General features: G+C 42.0%; 1 protein-coding gene across 2 annotated transcripts in view; it reads right to left on the bottom strand.

Annotated features, from left to right (window-relative positions):
• TRERF1 (transcriptional regulating factor 1) overlaps window positions 1-27,024 on the bottom strand; it is a 213,170-nt gene that overhangs the window by 112,002 nt on the left and 74,144 nt on the right. The gene's annotated exons all lie outside the window — the stretch shown is intronic.

Raw genomic sequence — 27,024 nt, 5'->3', positions numbered from 1 at the left:
AACCAAAACAGGCTCTTCTGGGCACAAAGGTATCACTGCAAATAAACAGTTCATTCAGCAGGAGCATATATGCCAGTGTGGGCTCACCAGGACAGATTACAATCCTTTAACCCATAGCAAACTTTACACATAGAAGATGTAAGGTCCTACCAGTCTCGGTTTCGCCTTCAGCCTGAGCTCTAGCAGCTTCCAGGGACTAACAGAAGTGTTCAACTCCAGGAACAGTTCACACTGAACAGGCTGCAGCTTCCACACCTTAATCTGCAGCTCCAACACACACACTGCTCAGCTTTCCTAGCTGACCCATGCAGTGTCTATTCAGAGAGAGACCCTGGCATGTTTCTTTTCCCAGCTATAGCTCACATTTTGGCTAGTCACTTACCAGCAGCACACTAGAGTCTTCTCAACATCCAGCAGACTGACATATCTAGTGACTGCAGACCCTGGTTTTTAGTCAAAACTAGTCAGGCACATCTAAATCAAGACCTGAAGGGTTAGGATTTAACCAAGTCCTACCTGGCTTTGTTACAACATATGATAAAAGCACATAGCTTAAACAGTGTTTATCCTGCCAAGATTCTGGTATTTTTGGTGCAAAACAATCTGTCGCACAAACTCAATGTGTACACATAGCCCAAGACACCCAAGACATCTAAATTGTTCTGTTCCTCATATTATGCATGTATCATGCAATATCACTGAATAAATATATTTGTGTAGAACCATCACACTTGCCTACAGTCCAGCAGATAGACCTGAAATCAGTTATTATGCAATTTAATAACTTCATTTTTTTTTTTGGAATTTTTATTGAAGTTCTAAAAAAATAAGACAAAAGAAAAACCCACAAGTGGTCATTCACTTGTACTGAAGGGAAACAAAAAAAATTATGGCTCTTAAAATGCAACAATGAAAAAACAAAAGCGCTTACCTTAAAAGTTCACAACACATGGGGGCTAGGGGGGCTAAACATTCATTTTTGTCAAATAGTAGAAAGGTCAGCCCATAGCACTATGATGTGCAGTGGAACCTCATGAAAAAGAGACACAAGATAACAAAACGTTGCACAAAAATGTGCACTAACAATTTCACTGCCGCTGTTAATCTCTGACTGCGGCATTTAAGTAGCATCATTCTGAAGGCCGCCATCCTGCTGCTCTGATCTCATAGAAAATCAGAAATTCAATTCTATTTTATAAACTGCAATACTTAATAGTTAAAATGACCACAAGTTCAAGTCCCCTGAGGGGACTAAAAAGAAGAAAAAAAAACCTAAAAGTTAATTTAAAAAAAAAGTTTTTAAAAAAATTATATAAGCTTAAACCACCCCTTTTTTCCCAGTAATATAAGAAATATAAACAATAAAAAGAAAAACATATTTGGGGTCGCTGTGTATCAAATAAACCACATCTCTCAAAAAAAAACAAAAAAACACACAAGCTCTCACCCAGCTCTATCGACAGAAAAATAAAAAAGTTAAGGGTCACAGAAAATGGCAGCATAATAAACATTTTTTAATTTATTTTTTTCCAAAGTTTTGAATTTATTTTAGCCACTATAACATTAAAAAAAACAGCAAAACCCAAAAACCTTATGCAAGTTTGGTATTGCCATAATGCTACTTTTCTGAAGAATCATGTTGCCAGGTCATATTCACCATACAATGAAGATTGTAAAAACAAATCCCCAAAAATCAATGGTAGTACAATTCAAAAATACAACTTGGCCCACTACAAAACAAGCCCTCATATGGCTACATTGATGGAAAAGGGGAAGTTAAAGCTATCTGAGGAAAAGGAGGGATAAAAAAACCGCAAAAAAAAAAAAAAAATACTCTAGAGGGAAGGGGGGTTATATGTGAAAATCAGAGTCAAAAAAGGTACGTTGACCTCAGATAGACACCGTAGAAAAAATGTTGAAGATAGTGAGGAAAAAAAAACATACAGTACAGACCAAAAGTTTGGACACCTTCTCATTCAAAGAGTTTTCTTTATTTTCTTGACTATGAAAATTGTAGATTCACTCTGAAGGCATCAAAACTATGAATTAACACATGTGGAATTATATAATTAACAAAAAAGTGTGAAACAACTGAAAATATGTCTTATATTCTAGGTTCTTCAAAGTAGCCACCTTTTGCTTTGATTACTGCTTTGCACACTCTTGGCATTCTCTTGGTGAGCTTCAAGAGGTAGTCACCGGAAATGGTCTTCCAACAGTCTTGAAGGAGTTCCCAGAGATGCTTAGTACTTGTTGGCCCTTTTGCCTTCACTCTGCGGTCCAGCTCAACCCAAACCATCTCGGGTTCAGGTCTGGTGACTGTGGAGGCCAGGTCATCTGGCGTAGCACCCCATCACTCTCCTTCGTGGTCAAATAGCCCATACACAGCCTGGAGGTGTGTTTGGGGTCATTGTCCTGTTGAAAAATAAATGATGGTCCAACTAAACGCAAACCGGATGGAATAGCATGCCGCTGCAAGATGCTGTGGTAGCCATGCTGGTTCAATATGCCTTCAATTTTGAATAAGTCCCCAACAGTGTCACCAGCAAAGCATCCCCACACCATCACACCTCCTCCATGCTTCACGGTGGGAACCAGGCATGTAGAGTCCATCCGTTCACCTTTTCTTTTCAGTAATCTTATGTAACACTTTTACGGTTTGTGCTCTTCCTCTTGACCTTACTTCACACTTTTGTGAATCTACATTAAGCCAGGCCAAAGAACAAGTAGCAAAGTGTAATAAATAAATTAGGTCAGTAACAAGGAAACAAAGCTGTAGAATGAAAAAAAGGAAGTGTAACTAGTGTAGAAAACTAATATATAAAGTAAAAGTACAAATGTAATCAGAGAAATACAATATCCACAGACTTAAGGTTCCATATACGGCGTCTTTGTCCATATGGGAGTTCATGTATGGGGGGGGTCCTTTTCTATAGCGCAGTCTCAGGATTTTTAAGGGACTAACTTATCAAATTCCACTCCTTAAAAGGTTTGCAAAAAATAAATACATATAAAACATTTAGTACAACTGTACTTTCAAGTGAATGTTCAGGATGGCAGGCACGGCACTGAATAAGGAACGTGCCTCTGACTGCGTAGCCCCCATAGATTTAGCTAGGGAGTCAGATTACGGTGCTAGATTTCCCCCCTCCCACTATTCCCTCCAGGTGAGGTCCTACTGGGTCCCCCGTATGACCAATGAGAAAAAGAGGAAAGGGCGGCCAGCCACACACACAGGGGTTAAATCCAGGTACCAGGGGTCAGTGCTTCCTCTTTCCCCTCGGCTGACCCCTGGTAGCTGTTGAGTCAATTGAGGTCACCTGGTCACATACCTCAATGGACTGTCAGCTTCCTAAGCTTGCCACTACCTCCTCTCTGTGGGGGTGCCTGCCATAAGCAGCGTGCTACTGGTTGGAGTAGTTGGTCCTGGAAGCCCCGAAGTCGCAAACGTTCTATCTCCCGGCGATCCAGCGGGAGGGTGAGATTCTGTTATTTGCTGGGACTGTACTATATGTTGTGGACTGTTGGCGAACCAATAAAGTATCAGCCCACTATGTTACCCTGAGGGCTGTGGAGTCGGTAAGCCAAAACTTCAACTCCGACTCCTCAATTTCCTTGATTAATCTACGATAATCACTTTTATAATATACTTTAATTAAAAAGTCCCTGTCGTTCCCTCTATAATCTGACTGCTTTATTTTTTTTTACCTACACCAGTTTTGATTATATTTTGTTTGGGAATATCCAGTGCATGCTGGGATACTGAAGTGTAACGTCATTGCAATGCTGGTGGGTGTGGACCCACCGTGCCACGGGTCGGGCTTTCCCTGAAGGGGTGTAACTAACCACCTACCGTGTCTTCACTAGGGTCTCTGATGATGAGGATAGGCTGGCATGTGCCATCATATGCTGCCACTGCTGGCCTCTGATTGGCCGGTAGCTGGCATTGGCATTGCCTTTGAATCCAACGACTGAAATAAAGCACTAACGTCGGCGTCCCTTGGACCGGGCCGCGATGGTAAAGGGGTCTACAGTGCCTGCGGGCAGCATTAAGCAGTCTCAGGAACCTCATGCGGCTCACGTGTTTGAGACCCCTACCTTAGGCTGCTTTACACTTACCGTGTTTTTGCGGGCCGATTTTGCGGCCCCAATAGATTTCCATGGAGCCGCAAAATGGGCTTGCAAAAAATCCACGGTAAGCCGTGTGCCGTACAGCCGTGAGGGCTGTATTTGCGGCCGTGATAAAAGATCGAGCTTGCTCGATCTTTTTCATGGCGTACGGACACGGCTCCCACTGAAAATCAATGGGGCCGCAAAAACAAACGGAAGTTTGTTTTTGCGGTGCACCGTGACTTCCATTTTGCGGAATGCCGTTTTTTTTTCCCAATACCATTTCCATAGTATTGGAAAAATGAAAAACGGTGATCTGCAACCTTTTTTGCGGTCCGTTATTGCGGCAGACCGTAAAAAAATGGCGGCGATACGGCCAGCAAAAACAGGCCGCAATAACGGGCTGCAAAAAAAGCGGTAAGTGTAAAAGTAGCCTTAGGCTATGGGCCCACGTAGCGTTTTAAAACGCACAATGAAAACCGGACTCCTTCCCAGAAATTGCGCGTTTTTTTCCGCCCGATTTCACTGCGATTTTACCACGATTCTGTTCGCGATTTTGCCGCGATTTTCTCAAGCACTTTCCAAGCAATTTGAAGCATCGCTTGGAAAGTGATTGACTGGTTGGTCACACTCGTCAAACATAGTGTTTGACAAGTGTGAGCAGCTTTTTACTATTGAGGCCGCCTATGCGGCCTCAATAGTAAAAGATAAAATGTTAAAAATGATAAAAAAAAATAAAAAATCGGGGTATATTTACCTTCCGACGTCCCGCGCTGCGATCCCGGGCCTCAGTGTTCCCAGCGATGCCTTGCGAGACCTGTGATGACGTTGGACCGCTAGAGTCACGCGAGACTACGTCATCACAGGACCTTGCCGCAAGGCATTACTGGGAACGCTGAAGCACCCGGGAATGCAGCGCGGGACGTCGGAAGGTAGATATACCCCGATTTTTTATTTTTTATTCTTTTTTTTTTTACAGGGGTATGGTACCCAGGGCCTGGAGGACAGTCTCCTCTCCTCCACACCGTGGGTACCATCCGCACATGAGATGCTTAACTTCCCACATGGTGGGCATAGCCACATGCGGGAAGTAAGCGATTCTCATGCATTCCTATGGGTGCGGAATCGCGGCAATTCTTTGCGATTCCGCACAAAAGAATGATCATGCTGTGATTTTTTTCCGCGATGCGATTCCGCCGCGGAAAAAAGCGCAGCATTAGCACAGCATGTGCGGAATGCCATAGGAATGTATGGGGGGCGTCATGTACAAGATTTTTAAACGTTTTCGCAGTGTTTTCGCGCCGAAAATCGCGGCAAAAACGCTTAAAAATCGCATCGTGGGCACACAGCCTTAAAGTAAACACGGCTTTATTGTATTCTTATTATTGCAATGTTTATTTATACCCTTTATGATCACAATGCCAACATTGGATTGTGGTATAAACTGGGTTTTATTAATCAGGGATTAGATATAATAACTTCACCCCTGAGTTCAATGCCTTGTGTAAAGTCGTCTGCTCCTTAGTGCCTCTTACTGCTGATAGATATACCAGAGACTATATCATTCCATCAACCCCATACAAACCCAGATTACACTACAACCTAAAAAAAAGTAACATACAACACCTATGTCTCCAGAGCCTGCCGGTTATCTCTGCTTTCGAGAGATTACACAATTCGCGAGCTGCCAGCTGTATATCTAGGCGTGTTCAGGAAACATAACCTATGATTTAGTGTTTGCTCATTCTCTGACATGTATTCAAAATTCTGAAATAATTTAAAGAGACAAGCCAGAGTTCCTTTAATTTTTGAGTCTGGAATCAAATTCTTTTATAATTTTAGGTCGAGTTTATACGGTTAGACTTCGTGCAGCAAAAAAAATAACTGGAACCTTCAAAATCCCATTCACACGTTGCAGGAAAAAAAAAATCTGCACAAAAATGAAAGCATGGTACAGATTTAAAATATACCTTAGATGTATACTGCAGACCCTAAGGGAAGAAGCATGAAGATCTGGCACAACACTCACTACAAACAGGTTTCAATACGGAACTCATTTAGAAACCTGACAAAATAAGATGGCAATAGCAGCTCTGGCCCATAACGAAAGAGGATTTTTTTTTTATCACCCATCATCGAAAGTAACATACAGTTTAGGCTATGTTCACATTATGCTTCTACCAGACAGTATGCTTGTGACTCTGTTGTGGCTTTCATCTGAAGCCTATAAAGCAGGGTTCGAGCAGAACCTCTGAGAGGAACTTTCACTATAATGAGGCAGACAGAATCTCTTTTTACTCCATCTAACCTTTTTTCTGCCAGTGCTTCTTTTTTGGTGGCCAGAAAGGCACCATCTACCACATATTTGTGACCACCTAAAAAAGGACGGACACTGCTGGAAAGAGGATTAAATGGACTACAAATTGACTCCTGCTGCCTCCCTATGGTGAATGGCTGCTTCGGCAGTTTCATATACATTAGTATATTCACCCTCCTTGGAATTTTCGTGTTTCGATACTTCACAACCTGGAATTTCCCGTTTTCTATTTTTGAAGGTTTGCATTAGTTCATGTATAGAACATGCCTACAACTGTGAACATTTGGGTTTTTTTTTTTATTAAGAAGCAAACAACAGATAGGACATAAAAACTGAAAACTTCAGTGTGCATAACTACTCACCACCCTAAAGTCAGTACTTTGTAGAGCCTCCTTTTGCCGCAATTGCAGCTGCAAGTCATTTTTGATATCTATCTATGAGTTTTCCCACATCTTGCCACTGCAATTTTTGCCCATTAATCAAAGCAAAACTGCTCCAGCTCCTTCACATTGGATGGTTTCCTCTGGTGAAGAGCGATCTTCAAGTCTGACCACAGATTCTCAATTGGATTAAGGTCTGGGCTTTGACAAGGCCCCTACAAAAAATTTACACGTTTCCCCTTAAACGACACGAGTGTTGCTTTAGCAGTATGCTTTGGGTCATTGTCTTGTTGGAAGGTGAACCTCTGTCCCAGTCTCAAATCACCGACAGACTGAAACAAGTTTGCTCAAGAATATCCCTGTATTTCACACCATCCACCTTCCCCTGGACTTGGACCTTTACATACACCTACATATACGTGTGCTAGTCCACTCTGCTGCCCCAATTATATTGTGTGTCCGGTTCAAAATGAAAACTCTGGTGAAAGATCCTTTTTAAGAAGTACTCTTATCAAAGTTTTTACCCTGTTAATATATTGCAATCATATTATATAGCACTGTGCATGTACAATTGCTTATTTTTCCCTTCTACCCAGCTAATTCTTCTCTTTTCCATTAGATCTATGACCTCACATGAAACAGGAGGTCAATTTTCCCTGTGTGAGTCATCAGTTGCTGTAAAAGTCCCTGGCAGGAGGAGGAGGGAGCAGCTGAGTTAGAAGTTGAAGAGGGGATAAATTCAGAGACAAGAGACTTCCTGTCACTACATAGAGAATAGGAAAGATACAAATTATCTGGGTAGAAAGGCAAAATGAGAAATTGTAGTTACATAGTGCTACATACCGTAATATGATGACTACAATATATGTGCTACACCCGGTCCCCATCCTGGCGCTGCGCCCAGGTCTGCCGCTGTTACACCTTGCCCCCGTCCTGGCGCTGCGTCCAGGCCTGCCGCTGCTCTCCGTTCTGGGCACGCACCTCGAGCCTCTCATGCTGCTGCTCAGCATTCTGTTCTCCCTCCTGCCTCCTCCTTCTGGTGTCCTGTGAGGAGATCTGTAGCTAAGGTTATTAGGGCACGCCTGCCCGCTCTCTTGCCTTCTTAAAGGGGCGCGTGCATTATTCAAAAAATGCAATCAACCAATGGCAGCGCACTGGCTGCTATTTCTGGCCTCTCCTCCATAGGTAGAGCGCCGGAGCAACGAGTATCTATCATTGCTACATCCGGTTCTCATGCTAACCTGTCTGCGCTGCATCTGCAGTCTCTGTGCATTATCTAATGCTCTCTGTTTCCACAGCATATCAGTATTCTGTGTTACCTGGTTATATCAGCAACCATCTGGGCCTAAGCCATCCCGTTCCGCCTACAGCCATCCGAGTCCAAGGACTGTGTGAAGGTCACTGGAACCGACTCCTTACCAACTAACCGGATCCAGGACCCAGCGCATTACGGACTCTGCTGTAACCTTTGTTATCCCTTTTGGTCCCGCTGGGACAGCTGCCACGTGTTCGGGGTCTAACTAGAGGTAGCACCTGTGTCCTCCGGGTATTCCATTCTGGCCCTGCCTGAGGGGCTTTACTATGGGTGCCCGGGGCTCACTAGTCACGCCCCCTTTGGAGCCCCCCGGACCGTGGTCCCGAGGTTCCACTTAAAAAATAAAAACGAATGTGAACTTCACCATCTCTGCCTCCGCTTCCATTCGTTACAATATGAAAGGGAATCTGTCACCCCTTTTTTCAAATATAAGCTGCCGGCACCACCATCAGGGGCTTATCTACATTATCTACCGGCGTCCGGTCCGGTCCGATGGGAGTCGCCGTCCGGTCCGGCGCCTCCTATCTTCATACGATGCCATCCTCTTCTTTCCTTCTTGTAGTGACTCCTGCGCAGGCGCACTGCTCTGCCCTGTTGAGGGCAGAGCAGAGTCCTGCAGTGCGCAGGCACTGGGAGAGGTCCGACAGCTCATATTCGAAAAAAGGTGTGACAGATTCCTTTTAAGAGGAAAAAAAAGTTGATGGGAGGAGTTTATGGGAGGAGTGATTCTTTAAGTATTGTAACCGTACTGGGGTATTCATTTGAGCGCTTATCACTCCCCTTTCCCGTAATGCAAATGTGGGGTGCCATCTTGGTGAATCCCAGCCACAAGCTAGGCATCATAGAAGATGATGATTTTGACTACATACTGCAATATTAGAGGATTGCATTACATAGCACTTACAATCAAACAATCGCTCATTTACTTTCCATAGAAGAACTACAATAAAAGAGTGAAAAATATTTAACAAATATAGAAAAAAACTATTTTTGAAAAAAAAAAAAAAAAAAAAAAAAATTTTGACACCTTTTTTTCTGCATCCCAAAAAAGAAGGATTAAAAAAAAAAAAAGCAACAAATAAAAAACCATATACAGTATTGCCGTTTCTGGAGAAGTCCAATTGATCCAAATATTTAACCCATAAGATAAATTAAGCAGAATAAATAAAACAAAATATAATAATAATAAAAATAATAATAATCCCATTTCAGAACTACCACAAAAACTTTAGTGAAAAATGACCAAAACATCACAGCTTCTTATATACTCCAAATCATACCAATAGAAACTTGACACTTAAAAAAATAACCCTTAGGCTAAGTTCACACGTAGCGGAACTCTTGCGGAAATTACCGCGAGAGTTCCGGAATTCCATTCCGTGGGAAAAATCGCATTTTAAATTCCCGCGATTTTCCCGTGGAAAAACTAGCATTTTGCAAGCGTAATTAGCTTGCAAAATGCTAGCGTTTTCCAAGCGATCTGTAGCATCGCTTGGAGAACTGATTGACAGGTTGGTCACACTCATCAAACATAGTGTTTGACAAGTGTGACCAACTTTTTACTACTGAGGCTGCCTATGCGGCATCAATAGTAAAAGATAAAATGTAAAAAATAATTAAAAAAATAAAAAATGGTGTTATTCTTACCCTCCGACGTCCCACGCAGCCTTCCCGCCTCTCTCCACGCTCCCGTTCCCAGTAATCCTTTGCGAAAATGACCACGATGACGTCCGTTCTCGCGGGATCACGGCGTCTCGCGATAATTCGCGATGACGTCGCGCGAATGACCGCGAGACTTCGCGATGCCGCGAGAACGGACGTCATTGCGGGCATTTTTGCAAAGGATTACTGGGAACGGGAGCGTGGAGAGAGGCGGGAAGGCTGCGTGGGACGTCGGAAGGTAAGAAAAACACCATTTTTTATTTTAAATTCTAGTTTTTACAGGGATATGGTACCCAGAGCCCGGAGGACAGTCTCCTCTCCTCCGGACCGTGGGTACCATCCGCAAATGTTCTGCTTACTTTTCGCATGGTGTGCACAGCCACATGCGGAAAGTAAGCGGAACAATGCAATCCTATGGGTGCGGGATCGCCGCGATTCCGCAAAATTAATGAGCATGCTGCGTTTTTTACCGCGAAGCGATTCCGCCGCGGTAAAAACCGCAGCATTAGCACATCATTGCGGAATCCCATAGGAATGCATGGGATGCTTATTTTTTGCGGCAAAATTGCGCGGTTAAAACCGCCACGGAAACGCGAAAAAAAAACGCCACGCGTGAACTCAGCCTTAGACATCTCCTTCAAGTACCTTTAAGTATGGTTTATTCTTTACTTACAAAAGATACAAAGTAAGTCCCTAAAAGTAAATAAAAAAAAAAACAAAAAAAACAAAACACAAAACTACATAAGTTTGATATTACCATAATCATACTGGGGTAACGTTTCTCCTTGTGGAGAGAGACAAGCCAGGCCTGGCATGTCAGAGTGAGGAGACTTATATGCCATGCATGCTCCTCTGGACAACTTGCATACACACATAATCATACTGACATGGAGAATCACGCTACCAGGTAATTATTATTATTACAGAATGGACGGCGTAAAATCAAAACTTGAAAAAAAATTATAAAAAATGTAATGTGTATATTTCACCCCATTTGGAATTTTGTTGCTGCTTTTCCTTAAAAAAATGAAAGTTTGCTGTGACAATCGGTCTTTAGTTATACCCGCTGTTGGTCCATGTGGAGACACTTTGTGAATCCAATTACCCTTGAAGCATTTACCAGCAAGTCGAAAAGGGAGATATTTTAGGGCTGTAGCACGAGATGACGGATTTTACACCAAAGGATAAATAGAAATTACATTCTATGGTGTGAACTGGGTTCATCGAGTTTATTGCTCCAAGGCAACCTGCTGACCAGCTATTCCAGTTTAGCTCAAGCTAACTCCTCTTTTAGAAAATACACATAATCCATGAAGCTTTCAGTCATGATGGAGGATTCCATTCCTATGCTCGAAGAGACTATCCATCAATCCTCCAAAGTCTCCAGTTGACCCTGTGTGGATGGAAAGGCCATAACCTTTCCCTTCTCAGTGACCTGCCCATAGGGGGGTAAACTGATGCAGTACTCTCATCTCAGGGGTACCTATGAACCTTTTTGCAAGAGAATACACTTGTTTTAGGGTGTGTTCGCACTGAGCAGAAAGTCTACAATCAAAACAAGTGTTTTTTGAAGAGTTTCTGCTCCAAAAACTCAGCAAAAAAGAAGAGTCAGTGTGAATACAAACTTGGGCAGCTCCTGTGAATAATGCTTTGAAATGATGCCAACTCTCATCCCTACTTCTTTTGAACACCTACCTTTTTTCTAATATTTTTACGTAAGGATTAATATTTTTCCACTGATTTCAAGTTTTTTGTCCATGTGAATATGGTTTCCCATCCATATATAAAATACAAGAACAATAAACAAATAATTACAAGGGCTGTACATGATGTTTCTGGCCTGTTTTCACCTTCCTGGCTAGGACAATTTTTTCAATTCTGACCAGTGTCAATTTACGGGGCAATAACTCTGGAACGCTTCAACGTATCCCAGTTATTCTGAGATTGTTTTTTTTGTGACACATTGTACTTCATGTTAGTGGTAGATTTAGGTCAATTTTTTTTAGTTTATTTGTGAAAATATCAGAAATTTGGTGAAAATTTTGCAATTTTCAAACTCTTAATTTTGATGTCCTTAGACCAGAAAGTTACCGTATGTCACACAAAATAGTTCATACATATTTACCACGTGTCTGCTTTACATCTGCACCATTTTTGCAATATAATTATTTTCATTAGGAAGTTTGAATGGCTAAAAGTTTATCAGCAATTTTTCCAACAAAATTTACAAAACCAATTTTGTGGTTCACAATTGTAGTGACTTTGAGGGGCTTATATTACAGAAAATATCCAAAAGTGACACCATTTTAAAAACTAACTTTATTAGCCTTTCAGGGACTTCACAGGAATTAAAGAAATGCGGAAGGAAAATTTTAAATTTTCACCAAAAAATATTATTTAACCCCAAATTGTGCATTCTCACAAGAGTAACATGGAAAAATGGACCATACAGTATGTTGCGCAATTCCTCCTGAGTAAACTGATACACCATATGTGGTGGAAAACTACTGTTTTGGTGCACAGATACCAGGAGAAGCAAAACAGCACGCAGTCACTTTAATATAAAAAATATCAAAATTCTTTATTAAATACCATTAGTACAAAACAAATAACAAAGAAGTGCTCATGAATGAATGTGGGCAATAAATCCCATGGAGCATCCCCTCAACCTCCCCAAGATGGAAAACCCGGCAAGTAACACAATAGGGAATATGGCACATGTTCTATCACATATCATAGTACCATGTCAGCGTCAAAAGGCTCCACTGCTGGACTCTCCTCTCCATCCCCTCCCTGGTAAGTCGCCTTATGGGTGTCTCTGCAATTTTTTGGGAGCACTTTTTCACGGTATAATTATACTGTGTGTTATGAATGAGTTACCGAGGAGGAAAAACAAAAAGCAAGCTAAGCCAAGAAAACCGGAGAGGTTGGTAACTAGCGGATTGCAGACCCCTGATCCTATCCACAACAACTAGCAGTAGCCGTGGAGCGTGCCTACGGTGATCCTAGACGCCTCGTCACGGCCGGAGAACTAAATAATCCTAAAGAAAGAAAGGGAAAATCTAAACTGCCCCAGAGCAGACCCCAAAGCAATAGACAGCCCCAACATGTATTGTCGGTGAAACAAGATGAAAACACAGACACAGGCAGAAAGATAGGCTGAGCAAACGATGGGGCCCTCGCTAACTAGAAAGGACAGGAAAGGAAAAGCTGCTGTCTGCAATCACGCAAAAAACCCTGCCAAAAAGAATGTCCAACACGTCTGATAGAAAAAGGCCCTGAAGTCGCTAGACTTCAAAACACTATATCAGCACTCAGGTATATTCTGAAGACAGAGCAAAAGAGATCAACTGATCAGAGACAAAATGGGGATTCAGCCCAGTCCCAGCCAGGGCTGGCTGAACACAAAAACTAAGTAAACCGGACAAAAACTCATATGAACAATAGCAGAGAAAACTTAGCTTTAGGAAGGCAGGAACCAAACTGGAAACCAGGAGCCACAGTCAGGAAAAATCACCAGCAAGAAACTAGGGAGTCGGTTGCCTTAAAACCAATCAGAAACTCCTGATGTCCAATCGCAGTCCTCTTCCTCAGGTGGCCGGTCTCTGCCATTTAGATCAGCTTCATTACCTCCCTTCACCAACAGAGGGAGTCCAGACAGAGAACTCACTACTCCTCTGTCAGCACAGCCAGCTCCATAACCCTCACCAGAAGCCAGAGGCAAACCCGAAAATGAGCTCACAACAACTATGTCACTACAGCAGGTAGCACTGGTATCTTATCTGGCCATTGATTTGTAGAGACTTAGTCTTTTGACGCTGACATGGTACTAATTGTACTATTGGTATTTAATAAAGAATTTTGATATCTTTTATATTAAAGTGACTGCGTGCTCTTTTGCTTCTCCTGGTATCTATACTAGTTTCTGAGCTCATGCATATGGTGTTGGAGCAGGGTTGTCCCTTGTCTCCATATCACCTTACATTTATGGGCCTATTGTTGCCAATGTTTTTGGTGCACAGCAGGGCTCAGAAGGGAAGCAGTACCAATCGACTTAGGGAGCGCAAAATTGACTGGTATAGATAGTGGATGCTATGTCGTGCTTGTAGAGCCCCTGATGTGCCTAAACAGTGCGAACCACCCACAAGTCACCCTATTTTCGAAACTACACCCCTCAAGGGACTTTGAACTTGCAGGTGCTTGACAGAATTTTACAATGTGAGCTGTGAAAATGAAAAAATAAATTTTTCCCACAAAAATGTTGCTTTACTCCAAATGTTTTCATTTTTACAAGGGTAACAGGAATAATGGACTACACAATTTGTTGTGCAATTTCTATCCTATACGTGGTGGAAAACAACTGTTTGGGTGCACGCCATGGGTTGGAAGGGAAGGTACCAAAAGGTCTCACACAAGTTCTGCTGAATGTGGCAATACCTCATATGTGTCTGTACAGTACTTAGCCACACAGCGAGGCTCGGGAAGGAAGGAGCGCTATTTGACTCTTGGAGAAAATTTGAATACAATAGTTTCTGGACTCCATATAGAGAGCCTGTTAGTGACACAAAAGTTCATGGTCGGAAACCATCCAATGTGGCTGAATTACAAAAATTCTGCAAAGATGAGTGGGCTAAAATTCCTCCAGAGCGTTGTAAACGACTCAATGCCAGTTATCACAAACACGTGATTGCAGATGTTGCTGATAAGGGTGGCCCAACCAGTTTTTAGATTTATGGGGCAATCACTTGTTCATACAAGGCCCTGTAGGTTTGGATTTCTTTTTCCCTTAAAAATAAAGACCTTCATTGAAAAACTGCATTATGTGATTACTTGTGCTATCTCTGTCTACTACTTAAATTCCTTTGGTTATCTGAAACATTTAAGTGTGACAAACATGCAAAAGAATAGGAAATCAGGAAGGGGGCAAACACTTTTTCACACTAGTGTATCTCTGTCAGGGTTTCACTGCCGCAACGCCTTTTAGACCATGCTCTGGCAAGGTCTAACAGGCCTCCATAGCTAGTAGACCTGGAGATATCATCATGATGATCTTGGGTTGTCATGACAATGATCAGAAGCCGGAGATGATGTCGTGGGGGGTGCTGACTGCGTACGGGAAAGGGAGCCCCCACTCCTAGCCTATTAAATACTGCAATCGCTATTGATCATGGTATTTAGGGGGTTAAACAGCCACAGGTAGAGTGGGCACCACCCCTGGCTGTGACAGCGGGAGCCTGGCTATCACTTAAGTCGAGTTCCAGGCGGCGATAGTGCGGGCACAGGTCTTGTGTCCTCACGATCGCCATGACATACCGGTACGTCCATTTGCGGTACATGAAATGTCAGAGAGGGGTTAAAGACAATTTGATTTTTTTTTTTATCAAGTTAGTAAATAAGGTATAAAAGAAAGGAAGGGGGAAAAAACACCCAAAAACATATTTAACAACCTACAGTGCCATTATTTGGGTGGGTCTTCTCACCAGTCTTGACTTGTTCTGCGGTGATGATGTGCTGGCCAAGAGAAATAGGCCCATTGACAGCGGCAATCAAGAGTGCATGGTCATTGTGTCATCAGGACAAGTTAATAAAGCTAGAGATTCAACAATAATGCTTTTTTTATCACATCTTCATTTCCCAGTATTTTCACAAAAAAATATGTTCCAGCAGTTCTTACAAAAGGCACAGGTTTGATGTAATTTTTTGCAAAAAATACTCTTCCAAGAAATAACCTAATAGTATTAATTTCATCTGCATCTGTTTAGAACTAAAAAAATAAAACTAACTAAAAAAAAGTACAGGAGGCGAAATTACAGTAAAAAAAAAAAAGTGCTGAATGAGCAAATCTCCTTCTGAGTAAGGTTCTCGGATTAGCTCATGTAGAAAGAGTTTCACAAGTGGCACAAAACTTTCATTTTGATAAAACTTTTGTGGAACATTTTCCTCTTCAGATTACACGACAACTTCAAGTCTACGATTACTGTAATACTGAGAGCTGGTGATGTCACACACACACACGTCCTCGCTAGAGGTGAGCAACCATGCTGGGATAAGGTGTTATATGAGCATGCTCGGGTGCTGGGTGACTTCGGCATGCTAGAAAAAACATGTTTGAGTCCTCGCAGCTGTTCGATAGCCGCAACACATTCAGGGATGGCCTGTTTGTGAGGCGATCCCTGAATGGGTTGCGGCTGTCGAACAGCCGTCAGACATGCAGCCGCGGGGACTCGAGCATATTTTTCGAGCATGTCGAAGACACTCGGTTAGCACCCGAGCATGCTCAGGTAACACTTTATCCAAGCACGTCTGCTCATCACTAGTCCTCACCCCTGGCCACAGTCACTCGGATGAAAGTGAAAGTGGACACTAACATTATCGACCCAAAGGACCAATATTATTTACAGTGCATCAACCATGAAAAGAAATATGTGAGGAAAAAATGGACACTTCTTTAATTATACAGAAGGCCAAATTTGTAAAGGGAAATCAGTTTCGTTCTTTGCAGTTAATCTATTATGAGTGATACAATAGTCTGAAGATTTACTCAGAATCCCACCTTCTATAACCATTCACATGTTATTTGTATTGAACAGAAGGATGATCGCAAGGAAGAAGTTTGATGAAGAGCTGATGTGCAGAAGGGGTCTTCAATGTCAAATAAAGGGATTCTAGGTGCCTTTACGAGATACCTTAAGGCTTTGTTTACACGTTCAGGATTTTTCGCGTTTTTGCCGTGGCAAAAACACTTAAAAAATGCATACATTAAACATCCTATTAATAGAAAGAAATCCGCAATTTTTGTGTCCATGATGCGTTTTTTCCACAAGAAAAGAAAAATGCATTGCGGGAAAAAAAACAGCATGTTCATTAATTTTGCAGAAAATTTGCGGATTTCATTGTCTCAGGAAGCTCCGGAAAAAAACGAGAAAATTCCGCCAAAAAAAAAAACGTGCAAAAAAACGCGATAAAAATGCAAAAAAAAAAATAAATGCGGATTTCCTGGGAAGGAGTCAGGTTTTTCTCAGGAATTTTCTTCATACGTGGGCACATAGCCTAAGGGTCTGTGCACATGTTGAATGTTTGCAGCAGAATTTTCTCAACAAGTGTTGGCAGGAAAAATGTTGAGTAAATTACGGTACGTGTTTATGTACGTTTTCCCACCCTCCATTCATTTGAATAGATGAAAAACGCTGCAAAAAAAAAAAAAACTGGAAAAAAATGACTTGCTGCAAATTAAAAAATAAAAATAAACACTCAAATCCGTAAGGAAAAAACAAGCAGCGTGTGCACGAGATTTCAGAAATTTCATTCGCTTTCCTCGTACTGTAAAGTGCAGTTTTCTTACCCTTCAAAAACATGAGGAAAAAAAACACAATGTGAACAAGCCCTAATAGAGATCCATAGATCAGAATGAGCACTGATGGATCAGATCTAAGACACAGGTGACGTATGTGTGTGAGCACTGCAAAAGTGAAATGCAAGCAAAATTGGTACCCAGATTACGCTGATCAGGGAGACATTTCAGAGGAATTTGCTGATTTGTATCGGGCAGGAAACGCAGCACTACTTTCTGACTGCAGAGGACAAGCTATTTGTCAGATTGAATGCTTCTCTTCACAGCCAAGTTAAGTTTTCACATTTACTCCCTTTTTTTCCAAAAGACATAACGATTTTATTTCTCTAACAGATTGCCGCATAGATTGGGGAGATGAGTCAGTTTTGAATTTTATCATGTATTTTATTGAGATGCAGGGGAAAAAATTTGAAGTGGCGTAAAATGGAAAAAAACTAAAGGTCTGGTCCGAAACGCGCGTCGGGGTTTGGTGCCAAGCTCAACAGCTCATCATCTACATTGGTATGTTTTTCAGCATCATGTTACCTTACCAGAACATAACTGGTACCCATATACCGTATAATAGTGGTCAAATATGCAGCGTTGATTTTTAGCTATATATCTTCTTGACAAGTGCAGGGTTTATTTTGTTTATGCTATATTTTACCTGAATGGATAACCTGCACCATCAGTGCCCATGAATCTATATGAATTTGGTGATATACTGTATATATGTAGGACCTATTTAAGTTCACTGTCGACTCATGTCCCGTTGATAGACACAGTGTCCAATTTTGTTTAATAATACACTTTACCTTGATCTATAACTTGTTTATCTGAGTTTACTAGACATTATGGATTCCTGGTTCTAAGGATGCTAGGCTTATTTTGTATAACGTTCCAATTACCTGGACTTATAACCTACAACCTCCAAACTATTGAGTCTTTATTTGTTTCTGATATAGATATATATATACCACTTGTGCCCTAGACCCACTCCCGTCTCACCTCATCCCTAACTTGGCCACAGTCTTCATCCCATCTCTAACACACCTCTTCAACCTTTCACTTACAAATGGTGTCTTTCCCTCATCCTTCAAACATGCCTCAATCACACCCATCCTCAAAAAGCCCTCCCTTGATCCATCCTCTGTGTCTAACTATCGCCCGATATCTCTTCTCCCTTACGCCTCAAAACTACTGGAACAGCATGTATATCTTGAACTGTCCTCCCACCTCTCCTCCTGTTCCCTCTTTGACCAGTTACAATCTGGCTTCTGACCGCATCACTCAACTGAAACTGCCCTAACTAAAGTCACCAACGATCTACTAACCGCCAAGAGCAAGCGACACTACTCTGTCCTTCTCCTGACCTGTCCTCTGCCTTCGACACCGTAGACCATTCCCTCCTGCTACAGACTCTCTCATCTCTTGGCATCACAGACTTGGCCCTATCCTGGATCTCATCATACCTAACAGACCGAACATTTAGTGTCTCCCTCTCACACACCACCTTCTCACCTCGCCCCCTGTCTGTTGGTGTTCCTCAATGCTCTGTCCTAGGACCCCTACTATTCTCCATCTACACCTTTGGCTTGGGACAGCTCATAGAATCCTACGGTTTGCAGTATCACCTCTATGCCGATGACACACAGATCTACCTATCTGGACCCAACCTCGCCTCCTTACTGACTGAAATCCCACAATGTCTGTCTGCTATCTCAGCCTTCTTCTCTGCTCGCTTTCTCAAACTGAACATGGACAAAACAGAATTCATCATCTTTCCCCCATCTCACTCTACCCCTTCACCAGACCTATCCATCAATGTCAATAGCTACTTTCTTTCCCCAGTCCCGCCTGCTCGATGCCTTGGGGTGATCCTCGACTCTGTGCTCTCTTTCAAACCACATATCCAAGCCCTCGCCTCCTCCGGCCGCCTCAAACTCAAAAATAATTCCCGGATCCGCTCATTCCTCAACCACGAAACCACAAAAACACTAGTGCATGCTCTTATCATTTCCCGCCTCGACAACTGCAACCTCCTACTCTCTGGCCTCCCCTCTAGCACTCTGGCTCCGCTCCAGTCCATCCTACACTCTGCTGCCCGACTAATCCACCTGTCTCCCCGCTATTCCCCAGCCTCCCCCCTATGCCAGGCCCTTCACTGGCTTCCTATTGCCCACAGGCTCCAATTCAAAACCCTAACCATGACATACAAAGCCATCTACAACCTGTCCCCTCCATACATCTGTGACAAGGTCTCTAGGTACCTACCCGCATGCAACCTTCGATTATCTCAAGATCTCCTTCTCTACTCCCCCTTATCTCTTCTTCCCACAACCGCATACAAGACTTCTCCCGTGCTTCCCCCATACTCTGGAACTCTCTGCCGCAACACATCAGACTCTCACCATCAACGGAAACCTTCAAGAACATTACAGCCTGCAATGATCCTCGGTCTACTGAACCACCGCACGACCTGCTCTACCCTCTCCTACTGTATCCTCACCCATCCCTGTAGACTGTGAGCCCTCGTGGGCAGGGTCCCCTCTCCTTATGTACTTGTATGTCCCTTGTCTTACACATGTTTATTATACTTGTCTATATTTCCCCTTTTCACATGTAAAGCGCCATGGAATAAATGGCGCTATATAAATGCATAATAATAATGCATAATATATACCAGTATATGGTATATTTTTTGCTGTTGTTTAGTATTGTATATGTATTTTGTATTTTTATTATGTATTTTTTATCAAATCTCTTCACTGCTAGCAGCTTGATTGCACTTTTATTGACTTATACCATTGTTCTTGTAATTTACGGTGGATATACTGTATGCTATTTTTATTCATCTATCATTTTAAATGTTGTGTATTTTTGCATCTTTTGTGAGCGTCTTTGGTGTGACAACAATAAAGGCAACTTTTATTCAAATAATTGTCCCTTCACCTAAATATGTTTTGACCTTATTTCGGTATTAATTTCTTTGGTTATTTTGATATATTTCAGTATATAATGAAAATTAGCAAGGCACAGACTGGGCTTCATAGAAGTACAAAGATGGCATCATTAGGTGGAGGGTCTCAGTAACCAGTCTCCCACCGATCTGCAGGCAATTAAAGCGCCTGTCAAATATAAAAAGCGAGTGTGTCAATCAACAGAGTAAGTTGTCAATCAAAGTGTTTAGAGTTGCCGCGCATTCTGTGGCCGATCCATGCTCGCTGCTATGCCGGAAAATCGTCGGCTCAAGGGAGGAATAAAGTTAATTTTTTCCCTGTAGCCTAAAGAAGAAAGTAAAGTGCATGCGTTTTGTTCCCACGTTTATCCAGCAGCGGTGTGTGCCAGGTCCAGTTCTTGAGACAGATGGTTGTATCTGCTTTTTCTGCCAGGTACCCTTCACAAACAGTAAATCCAAAAAAACAATGCATGTGATGTTTCAGGCCCAAGTCCCCTCTGTACTGTAGACAATGTCTTGGTCACCCCATTGCTTTGTGACATTCTTTTGTCACTTATATACAAATAAATGTATGAAAAGAATGACCAGAATGGATCACGCCTTTGGTGTTACGATGCACAGGAAGGATGCGGCTGCAAAGGGAGGGACCTAAATGTTTACTCATTCGTAGAAAAGCAAATATGATCAAAAAATGACAGAGAAAATTGTTTTTGAGTCTTTCAATAACTTTTACGGCTACTTCAAGAGGAGACACACAAAAAAAAAAAACCAGTTTGGTGCAAACCAATATAATGTATGTCCAAGGAAGGGAGGGAGGAAAAAAGAAAAAACATCTGCACCACATACATTATATGCCACCCGTGCCATTTAAATCCTAAGAAATATTACTTTCTGCAAAAATAAAAGTGAACTAAAGACTGCACGTCCTCTCAAAAAGTTAAAAATGGGCTCCTTAACCTTTCCCATATTTATGGACCAGAAGACCACAAGGGTAAAGTAGGGCACCTCAGTTTGCCATATTTCGGATATGTTCACATGTTGCGTTTTTTTTTTTTTTTTTTCCTGCAGGCAAACCTGCTCTCTTGGCAGTAAAGAAGCTGCTTACAAAAAAGCAGGTTTTAATGTATTTTTGCTTTTTCATTTCTTAAATATCATAGGTTTTGCTGGACAGTGAGGGTGATCAATGAGTGGAACAGGCTATCACGAGAGGTGGCGAGTTCTCCTTCAATGGAAGTCTTCAAACAGAGGCTGAACAGAGATCTGTCTGAGATGGTTTAGTGAATCCTGAATTGAGGAGGGTCCACGCTGACTCTTGTTGTACCTTCCAACTCTAACATTCTAGGATCCTACAGTAAAATGCAGCCTAAATTTGCAAAAGAAAGCAGCAAAAACGCAACTTGTGAACATAGCCTTACTCAGTTTTTCCATTAGACCTTGGTGGTCTAGCGCACTGAAAAAATCAGGGGTAATCTCCAGTTGCAAATGGGGATCTTTGGAGATATAGTCATTCTAGTTTTTTCCTCCTAAAACCGGACTTGTGGTTCACCAAACTGATGATCAAAGAGGATTGGAAAAACCTGAGAAGACCCAAAAATTCTTCAAAAGGCCTCATAGCTGCTCTAGAGGCTGCCATAAGGATACCCTGCTGATGTCTAGGTGTACCAAGTATGTATGGTCGAACCTGTACCACCTGTCCAGACTCGGTAGTAAGTGGTGTACAGCCCTACAATCTTCATGGTAGATAAATGGAATGTATCATCAGAAAATGACCTATTGCATAAATCAGCAGTCTCCCATGACTGGCCGGCTTTTCCTTACGTGTGTGTATTGGGAAAAGTAAGTCTAAGGACTCATTCAGACGTCAATGATTTTTCATCAGCGGTTTTATGCTAAAACCAGGAGCGGAATTTACAGAGAAAAACTATCATTGAAACACTCAAAAAGTAGAAAACAACAAGGCACTCAACAAAAATGACTTGTGGATGGTGCTCGAGTAGGGTATCCAACCCGTAATTTAAGCAAAAATAAACTTGGCACTCAAATTGATGAAAGATGAGGAAATTTCATTTATTTTGCATCCAGATAAAAACAGAAGAAATAAGTTACCGTATATACTCGTGTATAAGCCGAGATTTTCAGCCCATTTTTTGGGGTTGAAAGTCCCCCTCTCGGCTTATACGCGAGTCATATACCAGGGGGTCGGCGGGGGGAGCGGGGGTGTCAGGTCATACTTACCCCCCCCACCCCGGCGCGGTCTTTGCAGCCCCCCTGCTTCTCCCGGTCTCAGGTTCCTTTCTTCAACGGTCACGTGGTACCACTCATTAAAGACATGAATATGCGCATATTTATGACTTTAATGAGTGGTACCACGTGACCGCTGAAGGACGGAGACCGGGAGAAGCAGGGTTGCTGCAGAGACCACGCTAGGGGGGATAAGTATAAGCTATATTCACCTGTCCCCGCTCCATTGCTGCGCACTGCTCTGTCCTCTCCTCAGCATCCTCTGTCTGTGATGTTCAGGTCAGAGGGCACAGTGACGCAGTTAGTGCGCGCTGCCCTCTGCCTGAACATCACTGACATAGGGACCCGGCAGACAGCGCGACACACAGCCATGGAGCAGAGATTGGTAAATATCGCCAGTGCTAGGGTCCTGAGCCAGCAGTGAGGCACCTGTCCACGCCTGCTCAGGACACCGGCACCGGGCCCCCAGCGACGAGAGGTGAGTATGTCATTTTTTTTAATATTTGCAGCAGCATATGGGGGCATAATCTATGGAGCATCATATGGGGGCATAAACTATGGAGCATCTTATGGAGCAGCATATGGGGCATAATCTATGGAGCATATTATGGGGGCATAATGTATGGCACATCTTATGGGGCATAATCTATGGAGCATCTTATGGGGCAGCATATGGGGCATAATCTATGGAGCAACATATGGGGGGCATAATCTATGGAGCATCTTATGTGGCCATAACCTTTATGGGGTAGCATATGGGGCATATTATTCTATGGAGCATCTTATGGGGCCATAACCTTTATGGAGCAGCATATGGGGCATATTATTCTATGGAGCATCTTATGGGGCCATTATTAACCTTTGTGCAGCATTATATGGGGTGTATTTTATGTGGAGCATCTTATGGGGCCATCATGAACTGTATGGAGCATTATATAGGGCTCCTGATTCAATATGGATATTCAAAAACATTTAACCTACTGATGTCTCAATTCATTTGACTTTTAATGGTATCTTTTTTAATTTTTGAAATTTACCAGTAGCTGCTGCATTTTCCACCCTAGGCTTATACGCGAGTCAATAAGTTTTCCCAGCTTTTGTGGCAAATTTAGGGGGGTCATCTTATACACGGGTTGGCTTATACTCAAGTATATACGGTATTTCTTCTGTTTTTGTCTGGATGCAAAATAAATGAAATTTCCTCATCTTTCATCTATTTGAGTGCCAAGTTTATTTTTGCTTATCATTGAAACATTGACACCTGTTCTGTGTTTGGAGACACCCCTGGTTTTGGCATACAAACACTGATGAAACATCACCGACATCTGGATGAGTCCTAAATAAGCGAGGTGGGAATAACCCACCAGGAACTTGGACTAGTCATTCGAGACAAATTATCCCACCGGCTTTTCAAAGTATGCTTTCTCTGAAATATCGCAGCATTCCAAAGTAAAATCATACACGGCTGCAATAATGTTGCCAAAATATGAGACTCACGCTCCTAGCGGCTCGGGAAGCCTGAATCAGCTGACAGGTTCCCTTTAAACGCTTCATAGTGATGATGTATAAGGTGTAGTAATATCACGTGCCCCTTGATGCCTAAATCACTCAAGTGCTCACACTTCTCTATATTAAAAAGCCTTTAAAATGGTTATTGCAATCTCTAAGATCCTATCCCAATATGTAACAGGTGTAATAACAATAATATTAAAAAATACCTCCAATTAGCAATGTAGTATAGTTCTTCTGATTCGCTATGTCGCCTAACCCATGCGCAGAGCATTGGAGTAGCCTAGGTATCCATGGTTACAAACAATCATGTAGTGACAGTTAGGTGGTTAGTGGTCGTAACCATAGATACCTAAGCTACTGCAATGCCCTAAACATGGGGTAAGTGACATAGCGAATCAGAAGAACTATACTACATTTCTAATTGGAGGTATTTGATAATATTATTACACCTACTACATACTGGGACAGGATCTTGGAAATGGGAATTCCCCTTTAAGTGAGCCAGTGACTAACTACAGTTGTCAACACCAACTAAGATCACCACTGGAGTATTTCTGTCCTCCTAAACCCGTCATTATAATGTAATTGAGAAACCACAACACCTGACACTCGTCACTTTTTCCATGTCACAGAATATATAGTAAAGACATCGCAGTAATGTAGAATTACTGGAGATGCATGAATATATAACATTACTGAAAATATACTCGAAAGCTCAGCACCAACTAAATTAGATAGATAGATAGATAGATAGACAGACAGACAGAAAAAAATCAGGCAGCACTCCAGTTCAAGGAAAAATTGTGGACTTTAATCCAGCACCAAGTGGTGCACCTGCTTGACAAAGACCGTGCCTGTGAGGTCGAAACGTTGCACCACTTGGTGCTGGATTAAAGTCCACAATTTTTCCTTGAACTGGAGTGCTGCCTGATTTTTTTCCATTTATATTTTGCGCTGGACAACCGCATTACTCAGGGAGTATTGCACCCAAAATCTGCTCAAGTTTGTGCTGCTGTCTGTTTTTTCTATATAGATAGATAGATGACTTTTCTTTCATAAATCAAATTTATAATATATCTCATCATGGAAATAGGCTTGAGGTTTGATCTTTCACTCTAAAATTGAAGGGTAAAATCTGCATTCAGTGTACACAGATAATCACATTACTGAGAAAGGAGATGACAGTTGGTGTTTATGAAATTCTATGCAAAGGGGAGTGGTGAGGTCGAATGCATGATAGGACATTAGAAGCATAACTCATAATTCACTGTAGATAATGTTACCATTCAGTTATACATGTACAGGATTATTTTCGGTTTCATTATAGGATGTGTAGAAATCGGACACCTGGACGGAGGCTTCAGTTGTTAGACAATAAAGGGGTTCTTCGTCAAGAATATGCACCGGGTGGAGCGGTTTTAAATATCTGAGGCCTCTTGGTAATTGGCTGGGAACACCATAGGCAGGCGCACACTGATTCTATAAGAACCAGAGAGTGCCGGCGCCGCCCCCCTATGCACACAGCCAGGAACTATGCAGAGAACAGTCAGGAGGCAAGAGGCAAACAGCAAGGAGCCGGCAGAAGACAGAACTCACAGCATGGCCCGGAGTAGTGAGTAAGGATGGTGGGGGGTGGGAGGCCATGCAGTGATGCCGGCAGGGTTGTTACATTTTACATTTGCATATCAAAAAATTATATTTCCCTACATAAATTGCTGCCCCATAATAGATTAATAAATAACTCCTAGCGGGGTCATACAAGAAAGTTAATTAATAACTTGAGAGGAGCTGGAATTTATGACAGTATTGCTGTGCAGCTAATCACTAAGGTATAAAATAACTTGATTACATTTTATGGAATTTTTCTGCAATGTACAAGAATGATTCTTAGGCTATTTCCCCTCCGATTAATATTTGATGTTGAAGATTTTCTGCAAGTATTAGGTAAATTAAGTTCTTGCTTCTTTCTTTCCAGTTTGTTTTCACGTTTTCCTTTACATGCGTCGTTATTTCGTTTTTCTACGTTGCAGTTTTCATCTCTTTTTGCCATCTCTTGCTTTATATAAACCTGCTTGTTTTTTCTTGTTTGTTGTTTTTTTTTATATATATTTTCTGGTACTTGAATTTTAGACTGTGTGCACACGATGAGTACAATTTCTGCATCATTTCTACAGGAAACATGTAGCTGCAACAACGCGCGTTTTTGCCTGATTTGAGTGAAGTCAATGGTGAAAACCGCAGGGCAAAAACGCACAGAGAATTCACATGCAGCAGATTATTTTCTGCACCAAATCTGAAAGTCAAAAATACCTAACGTGTGCATGACACTTCAGGTTGCTCATTCACTTTGCTGTCATCAGGTTTAGCCATAAATCCGAACGGGAAAAAAATGCGCCAAAAACGAACCCAATCTGCAACACGTGAACACAGCCGTACAGTCATGGGTGGAATACATGCGATTAGGCTATGTTCACACGTTGCGTTTTTACACTTTTCTTTTCTAAAGTTTAAGCTACTTACAAACAGCAAGTTTGGCTTAGTTTTTGGTGTGTTTGGGGACATTTGTCTCTTATGCATGCTGATAAAGTTTATTGCAAAAAAAAAAAAATCTGATTCAGCTTCATCAGGTTTTGGCACCAAAACCGCCCCAGAGCCTGACACCTGTGTTGTTTACGGCATTTTGGTAGCATTTTTTTTTTCACTACCCATTGCGGTCAATTGGTGAAAAACACTGAAAAAAAAAAAAAAACTTGAAAGAAGTGACATGCTGCATTTTGCAAAAACGCAGCTGTTTGACAAAACCAGTCAGGAAGAAAAAAACAAGGTGGGTGCATGAGATTGAAAATGAAAATTTGCAACGTGTGAACTTAGCCTTATAGTATATTTCCGCAGTAGAAACGCATATTTCTTTTTTACTTGTGGATTTTCCCCATATAATGACGCCTTCGAAATGTGGTCCTGGTGAAGGCTGTTACCAATACCATGGATGGCTAGAGGAACAAACAAATCAGTTTTGAAACAAGTCAAACCAGACATGTCACAAGAAACAAGGATCACCAAGCTATGACATGCCAACTCTGGACACATATGAAGAGAGCAATCACTGGAGAAGGACATCATGGTCGGACAAAGGACAAGGCGAAGAGGAAGACCAGCAACCCAATGGCTTGATACTATCAAGATAATGGCGGAGAAGAC

The sequence above is a fragment of the Dendrobates tinctorius genome, unplaced genomic scaffold (assembly GCF_039654945.1).
Source record: "Dendrobates tinctorius isolate UK_male_01 unplaced genomic scaffold, ASM3965494v1 ptg000201l, whole genome shotgun sequence".
NCBI lineage: Eukaryota > Metazoa > Chordata > Amphibia > Anura > Dendrobatidae > Dendrobates > Dendrobates tinctorius.
The sequence above is the reverse complement of the archived record's forward strand: the minus strand, read 5'-3'. Positions and strand labels throughout refer to the sequence as shown.